We start from the raw sequence: 9,355 nt of genomic DNA on the forward strand, positions 1-9,355 counted from the left end.
AGTTAAAGTGCCACTCAGAGCTTTATATCACAAAGATCTGAGGGGTACTGCCACCGCGTCCATCACCTTGAATTAATAATAAATAACGCACACACTCAACATAGCCCCGCACTAGGGAAAACCCTGTGTCGCGGGTGCCATGGACACACATATAGACAACCGCAAATTACACCCAAACTCACGAGAGAAATAATTGTAGGCCATACAAATATTTCTCCCGGCCCGGGAATCGAACCTGGGACCTCTGCGTGGCAGTCCGGCATGGTAACCGTTCGGCCACGGAGGCAGTTGGGCAATTATCAGTTGCCAAGCCCCAAGCGCCTGCAATGTCGCCAGCTCCATAATACAACAACATTTAAACATCATATCGTATCCTCACGGTCACACTGACGACTTCAGATCACACTGGAAGACGTGATGAGTCACGTGTCTCGATCGATTTATAAATGAATACAACTTCTGGTATGGTTGCGGATGCACACACTGACTCTTTTTTGTGCTTTAATGCATAAAAAATAGTGTCAATAAGTCCCAGAATGTTGGACAGCGCCAACAGCATACTGAGGACGCTAGCCAATAGACATGACAGTCTTATAAATGTTCGTGCTGAACGTGTGTATTTTGTTAATTATTTCTTTTATAACGGTATGTCTGTAATTTATGTTATTATCGACGATAAGGTAAAGGACAGTGATGTGAACATCATTGCGGTCCAGTTTTTAAGAGTACGATTGCTGAAGAATTTACAGGCGTATATTAGGACTTGTCAACTTATGTCTCAGAGTGATGGGCGCAGTGGTAGTGCAATTCAGATCTTTGCAATTTAAAGCTCTGCGTGGCACTGCGATTACTATAGACAGGCGTGTCGCTTATCGCGAGGCTATGCGACTTGTTCGTTTTGTCACTTGATGTCGTAACAACATTTTTGATTATTTTTATTCACATGTAAGTTCGCATTTGACCTCCATCTCACCTGATGGAAAGTGACGATGAGATCGAGATAGAGCATGCGCACCTAAATAATAACTATACTCTCTCGCCTTGAAAAGACCCAAGTTATAACGTTCAGAGAACAAGTCTGCAGGCAGGGAATTCCAATCCGTAACGCTTCGTGCGAATCTTTGGAATATCCACAACATAGGGGTGGAACCCAAGCCTACGCCTGGTCCCTGATGATGGAAAGGGGAAGGCGGAATTAAATCTTGTAATTCCATCGCGCACTCACTAACACTATTGTTACTAACGCAGTAAGTCTTTCTTGTTTTGTTTTTATCTTTTGTATTTTAAGTACTATGTTCATGGACTTTAGTGGTCGTAAATAAATACGATTTGGAATTTCAATATTGATATTTACTGATATTTGATATTTACCAAACGACATCACTCGCCTTAGCATCAGTTCGTCTCGGTCACATCGCTGAGTCCAAGTCACGCGCACGTGATGAATGATACGTCCCGGCCAGTGACACCGATGACTGATGGATCACGCTTCTTGCACTCGCATTCGGGAAACTTTTAGCTAGCGATAACGATTTCAAAGTATTAGAACGCGTTTGTCATTCGCTCTGGTTGACAAAAAAAGATTGCGAGACTTTGAAGTGTGACTTTCTTGTTCATTTGTCTCCTGAGAATGTGTGACCCCTCGGCATTTACTTATTATTTCTATTAAAGCCACATTTGATTATACTGAGAGCCTGTCAAAAGAGAGACCAGTTCTCGTTGCAGACAGTATAATACTATCTTTATTTTTAACCGACTTTAAAAGAGGAGGTTCTCAATTTGACTGATTTTTTTTTGTATGTATGTTACGCGATAGCTCCGGCACATCGAGTATCTAAACAGAAATGGAAACGAAATGTCATTTAATTTGTTTGAAAACTGTTCTGCCAATTCATTACTGTGACATCTGCGCTCCGATTGGCCAGCCCGCATTCGAAACAATTGACCGGTGTCGTCAATTGTTTGATTTCAAATCGACCAGTTTTGGTTATTTAAAATATACAACAATCTGTGATTTTTTTGCGTTTGTTGCATATCTTTGTTTTTGGTTTTAACGGATTTTTTTACCATAGCGCCTCTGATCTTTGAGGAATCTATGAAAGTTTTTGTTCAGAAACTAAATTTACATACGCGATTTATATTTAAAAATATAGTTTAATCTCCAATGCGTAACAATCGCGAAAACTCTAAAGCCAAGCTTCTAAAACAATTACTTTAGAATCTCCCGTGGAAGAAAAAAAAATAAAAGTGCTATAAGCCTCGATTACTATAAGAACCGCAGTCGTCAAAACTCATACATTCAATTATGATTACGACGACCAACAATATAATTGGTCGTAGTTTAAAATAATACCTATAAATAAAAAAATAACAAATTGTTACTGTTAATATAAATTAAACTTTACCCTGCAGGCATATAGTTCAATACTATGAATACCAATTATTGCCAGTTATAATGTTTTGATTTTATATTTCAATAAATGTGCCATCTAGTGGTTAATAGTTGAACACGATGAATTCAAAATTTTCACCAAGTTCTCTAAAAAAGAAGCGACTCCTAGCAGCGGTATAAGGATTTCTTTCGTTGTTAAACTGAATGTGGATACGTCGATCATTTTTTGCACTCGAAAGTAGAGATAATTGACACGATCATAACTAAAATAGCGGACTGAGCTCTAGTTCGCGGAAGCTAAACACTACTACTGTATTTATTGTTCTGTGGTTCTGTGGTGCACGTGCCTATTACAGTTAAGATTTAAAATCAACTCTATTTTACTATAAAACACCCAAATCAAAGTCTGTTGGGGCTGTATTGTTCCTAACACATTTTCTCTACATTAAGAGTGTTTCGTGTTCAAAGCAGGGAACTCGTTAGATAATAATCGTCACAAAGTATACAAATACATAGAACAAGACAAATAAACACATAATGAAATGTAAATTCAAATTAATATAAATTCTAAAAAAATACGGATTTTTGTAGTTACTGTTTTTCGACGAATTACTTTTTAGTTTAAAGAATACAACGTTATGAATTTCTTAATTACATTTTAAGCTGCTGGTTCTATAGCCAATGCTCAATAAATAAAAAAATTATTTAAATTCTAGAAAAAATCTTTGTAGCGAGATTGTTTCTCAAATAGCCACAGAAAATATTTACGTTTTTAAGCCTGAAATATGATTTTCAAAATTTGATGCTATTCTAAACTAAGACGAAATACTGTTGATTCCAGATCTTTATAAAAGCTCCATAATTTGAAGTAATTGCCAGGTTTTGGCGGACCGCCAATCGTATTACAATTTCCATCTGATACATGGGAAATTGTCAATTTTCTTGTATATATTAAATAACGTTTTTACCCGACTGCGGGAGGGTTATGTTTTTTCGAGTGTATGTATGTATGACCATTTCTATGTCTGCCTGTACAGCCTTAATAGCTTGATGGACTTTGACATATGAGGTGTCGTTAGATTCGTCTTGATTGTGGGAGTATCATAGATTATAAAAAATAATCAATATAATGAGAGAGAGTTATTTATTTTTTATTTTTGCAGCTAATATTATTTTTGCAGCTAAAAATATTTTTGCAGTCGGGTTTTTAGATTTTTTAATAATTTTTAAACTTGTTACGGTAAAAAATAAAACTATACTATGGTATATAAGATTGGAAATGGCAGAGAATATTTACCTAATGTTGCAGACAGTAATAAACATAAAGTGAGTATTGGATTTGAAAGTATTTTTTTTACGGATCACAATCGCGCATTGTTTTCTTTTTTTTCTAACAAGCAGTCAGCAGCGCCATGTCTGTAAAGAGCCCAAAACGTTGGTTTGTTCAAAAATGATTATTTTTTTAAGAGGGAGCAGAGGAAAAATTCCTAATCTTCGATTTGATTTTAGAGGGGTATATCCACTTTAAAGTTAAAATTAAAATATTGTATAACTACACGATATATTCAAGCATAGACATTAATCAGAAACATAAAACAATAAAGTTTCCTCGATAGATAAAAATCACGAAATGACCTCTAATTTTCACATTGTTTCGATTTATCCTCGAAATGCTACAGGTTATTAGGACAAAAATTAGATAATTAATTATATTTATGCATGATCGACAACTGTCACTACGGATTTTTTAAATCCCTGTAATTTTAGAATTATTCCGCTAAAACGAATTTGGTACTTTTAATGCGCAAAATTCAACATCTCCTGTCGCATGTCACGCGAACTTCAGGCATATATTTGTTTCACAAATTTGGGCGGAGCCAACGTCAAAACTTTTTTAGCATGCTCCCTCTTAATGAGGACGAAAAAATCGCGTGTTTGGTGTTTTTTTTTGTATCGTGGGTGCCATGAACACACTTAGACAACAACAAATTACACCCAAGCTCGCGTGATAAATTTAGATCATACAAATACTATCATCCGGGACGCATAATAGACCCGTGTCGCCATTCGGCAACGGCAGCAGTTTAACCACAGACCACATAAATACTAGTAAGTTTAACGGAGATGTATGTGCCTGTAATTTCACCAGCACCCTAAACCGGAACGCAGTAATGTTCACATTACTGTTTGGCGGCAGAAATAGGTAAGGTGGCAGTACTTCCCTGGACTGGAATTTCCATTTTTCTTTCTATTTCTTCTTTTTCTATTATTATTCTTTCCATTTTTTTGTCCAAGTATATTAATCTCTTTTTTGTATCTATGTGTTGTAGCGTTGTAATAAATGTTTTTCGATTTTCATTGTGAGATGAACCATACTAACTGTCTCTCATACTATAAAATTGAATCATATCACTCCCGTCAGAGTAAATCCATACAGTTTTGTTATTTAATCCTATGTTGATATTTGGGTTACTCCAATATTTATGCCCTGACATCTAACTATCTAGTTTGCACGGAAACTCCTATGCATTTTAACGGGTCAAGCCGACACCGACAGCATGCATGTTGAACTGGATCGATTTAACGTGCTCTATCATCGCGTGCCATCTCCAATCGCCCTTAATCCCGAAGGAGGCTTTTGAAATCGAATACCGTGTCCTCCTTACTGCCTCTCGGACACTATCTATTCCTAGGTACGTGAGTTGATTTTCAACCCAGACATAGCTTTCGTTGAAAGTGCACAACATCTTTATTTGTTTTCGTTGATATGTGGCATAGAACTTTTTGTCTTTTGATTTAGATTTCAATGGTTATCACTAATTACAGGTTTCTTAACACGATATGATTTATTTTTCCCAATATTTCGGAAAGATTATACCCTCCATTGTCACGCGTTGAATGGACAGCGGCAGATGACAGCTTTAAGGTTTTCCAGGTTCGATTCCCGAGCCGGGAGAAATATTTGTATGGCCTACATTTATTTATTCGTGAGTTTAGGTGCAATTTGTGATTATCTATGTGTGTGTTCATGGCATCCACGATACAGAGTTTCACTAGTGCGGGGCCATTTAAAAAAAAAGTCTGGCGTACAATTTCGTAAATTTAGAATATATTTATTGATTTATTAGGCACACCAACAGTTGCTACAGTATTTAATGTAGGTATTAATACATTTCAAAAAAGAAAAAAAAGTCAAAAATAATTTTAAAACTTATAAAAAAGAATAATTTAGGAAGATTTTTTTTTATAAGTAAAATATTCAACACGAATACACGTATGGATATATTTAGAAAAACGCTTTAAAAAAGTTGAATTACGTTAACACTGTTCAGAATCCCTGGCCAGTTTCTTTGACCCCCACCTCCGCTCCTGCGTTTTGCATCGGACTGGTGTTAACGCTACCGCACAGAGTTAACACTACTTAGATCGATCTATTTCGTTCGAATAAAATCTGATAAATAATTAAGAGTCATGGAACAAAAGTTGTTGTTTGTGTTGTTAGTATTTAGTAATTATAGTCCTGCGAGGTGTTTTGCTATTCTACATATAACCTTATTTAGATATAGATAGGGTATATTTTGAGAAACACTTCACTTTTGGTACTACCCGTTTACCCCGTACTAATTACAAGCAAATCGAGTTTATGTGGCATGCGAACATGCAAGTAATAATTTCAACATTCTATGTAATGGTTATCATGTAGTTCCAATACGCGTGTGATTTCGGCAAAGAGAACACGGGATGGGCACTTCTTTGACTCATAGTGAGGCTTACAAATGCGGTGGTCTTTTTATGTGACAGGTTTGCTCGATGTACGGTGGAGGTGAAGGTCACTCTTTACAGAGCTTACTGCACACCACTGTACGCGGGGGTTCTGTGGGCTAGCTATACCCAAGTCTCGCTCAGGGCCATCGCATTGGGCCACACCAAACTAGGAACAATTTAGAAAAGTCCATTTCCTTAATTGGTCCTACAAATTGGAATCGACCGCGGAATTTCCTCGTCTAGAGAGCAAACCGCCGTCAAATTATTATTCATTATTAAAGATCGATTTTTTTTGAATGACAATAAGTTAAAATATGCGAGTAAGGTACAATAAAAGCTTAAATACTACAAATTAAACTAGGCTTAAATTGGGTCTCCGGGGCAAGGTGCCCAAGATGCTGGCAGCGTTCTCCCCTTTGCATAGCTATGCTAATATGTTGGGAAAGATAACTTTTGGGTTTCCCAGTGTTTTTTGGATAAATTTTTAAAGGTTTGCACAAATGAAAGGCACTGGGACCCCACGGGCCAAGGGTTTCGGCTCTAAAAGATGGAAATAGGTAGTCGTAGCCGAGGTCGTGGTACCTATTACTCTTTATTCTTTCCGCCAGCCAGCCTTCTTGCTGTTGCGCTGGAGATAGTACAAGTGTGTCGGCACATGTGGCGTCCCACCCCAGTGCCGTTTCACACTCCAAGGGATGATTATTTACGAAATTTTCTTATTCTTTTACAAAATCTGTGGTAAAGAAATTAAATCCATAAAACTCAAAACAAAGCCGATGTCAGTACGAACGTAACGACACGATATTCAACCTGAGCCTTTTCTCAGTTGAGGAATTTTTCAACGCGTACATTTGTGTTTCCTAATGCAGTCTGTCGCGATAAAAGCGGAAAAACAGCACCGACGGCACAAAGGGAAGCTTAAGAGAATTTGTGCACCTCCCTATCATCCATTTGTGAAAAATAGGTCAAGCCTCACGATCTGTCGGCGTCACCGCGTTAGAGTGATTTACATTTGATTTATGGTCATTATGGCAGCCATTTGCAGGTGCTAAATGGCATCTAAGACGTTACTAACGTACGATGCCACATATTAATTACAAATATATATAATATAACAAACACAAAATAATATTATAGAATAGAATAGAGTAGAATAGAATAGAATATATTTATTTGCCAGAATACAGTATATTACAGATCTTGATTTTGAATAGGTACAGTGTACTCAACCTGCAAGCAGGTGTGCAAATATTATAAAATTTAAACAGGTCTCTATTATTACTACATACTTTAAAAACTTATTAAAAATATGTCAATTTATATTAATGACCATTACTTGTAGCACAATCTAAATATTGCTTATTACTATAAAAGCAATGTGTCAAAAGCCATTTTGTCAATTGTGATTTAAATTTAGGTCCTTGTAGTAACTTAATATCCCATGGTAAATGATTAAATATTTGTATAGACATGTTGAACGAGTTATTCTCATATATTCCTTTATGGCAGCGAGGTTTAAATAATTGGTGCATAATTTTACGTCTTGTTTGTCTTTGAGTGATTTGACCGTGCGTTTTATAATGTTGTTTTGTAATGTTAACAACAATTTGAATTCCAAATAGCTCTACAATAACATAAATTTACAATACCGGCTATGAGTTGCGACCAACTATCCGCGAACACATCATCAACCTAGTCACGAGGGAGGAACTCGTTCAATAAGACAACCGCTCTAGTGGCCGGTGCGTTGAAACCCTGTAGAGTGCGCCTTTTGTTTGGCATTGCAAAAAGGTTGCGTGCGCGCCGTCCTAAGCGGCCCACCGTGCTAGTGTAACGATCTGGCACGACTAGACCAGGTCTTTCTAAAACGGAAGGATTATCTATACTGTGTCGTAAGAGCAGGCAGTAATGGGTAAAAACTATAATCTTCCGCCTCACATGATGCTGCGTTGTATTATATGTAAATCTCCTAAGTGCGTTGGAATCAGAGCGATGCAACGACGCAACGCAACGGCATGCGGCAGCGCCCTTGAGGTTTAAAAGTGGTGGTAACCAAGTGGAGAACGCTTACTTCTCAATAGGGGCAAAAAGATTTTAAAATTAACCATAAGAAAAATATCACTTTATTCAAAATAAATCATTTCAAGTCCCTAATATAGAAAATAAAATTGTCGCGCTAACCGCACAACGTCTCGACTCGGAACGCGTGACGTCATTGGTGCTATTAAGTAATCTGTGCTACCGTCCTCGGTCCAACGTTTTAACAGTTTTTATTTAAACGGAGAAAAACAAGATAATACGGGACAGTGAATACGGTGACGTTTCTTATTTACGTATGACGTCATGTGGTGTGTTTGGTATTTGCATAGATCTTCTTATCGTGTCGATGACATACACTATTTATTTATTTATTAAAGGACATCCAACAGCATACATTTAGAACTTAAAAAATAATGTTACATGAGCAGTGCATAATGCCAATTAGAGGATATCACAATAGCTTAGAAATATTATGACACGACATTATGAGTTTCTCTACAATTATTTATAAAATAAAATTTAAGATTTGAAAAGAACAATTAAAAAATTCATAAAATGTTACAGCAAAAACCATTTCAAATAAAAATAACAATATTAATTATATAATTAGTAGTAATAAAAATTTGCTAAAACCTGATGGTGGACAAATTACTCTTCTAATTTGTTGCTTAAATGAATGCCTACTATGCGAAAAAATGTCAATGGCACTATAAGACTTATTGTACGTGGTTGTAAGGCGAGAAACGATCTCGTTCTGGCCATAGTTAGTACGACTAGGTGGAACGTAAAAAACCTTATGAATTGAGCTACGGGGTTGACGATAGGGTACAACAAGGCGAAACAGTGATACGAGGGAAGGGCAGTCAAGGCGAGCATTAAGAACATCATGTAGAAAAGCCACATCAAGAAGTTGTCTTCTATCAGAAAGGCTGTGTAGATTGAAGTGATTGCAAGCTTCCTCGTATGTGGCGAACTTTTTCCTACTCTTAAAACTAAGAAATTTAATAAACATTTTTTGTATGCACTCAATGTTCTTATTATACAAAGCATATCGGGGCGACCAGATGACACTGCCAAACTCGAAAATACTACGCATGAATGCATAATAAACCATTTTTAGAGTCTCTATGTCGGAAAAACGCTCGCATACGCGTTTCA

Source organism: Hyposmocoma kahamanoa, unplaced genomic scaffold (assembly GCF_003589595.1).
Source record: "Hyposmocoma kahamanoa isolate Upper Pololo Valley unplaced genomic scaffold, ASM358959v1 86, whole genome shotgun sequence".
In the NCBI taxonomy this organism is placed as follows: domain Eukaryota; kingdom Metazoa; phylum Arthropoda; class Insecta; order Lepidoptera; family Cosmopterigidae; genus Hyposmocoma; species Hyposmocoma kahamanoa.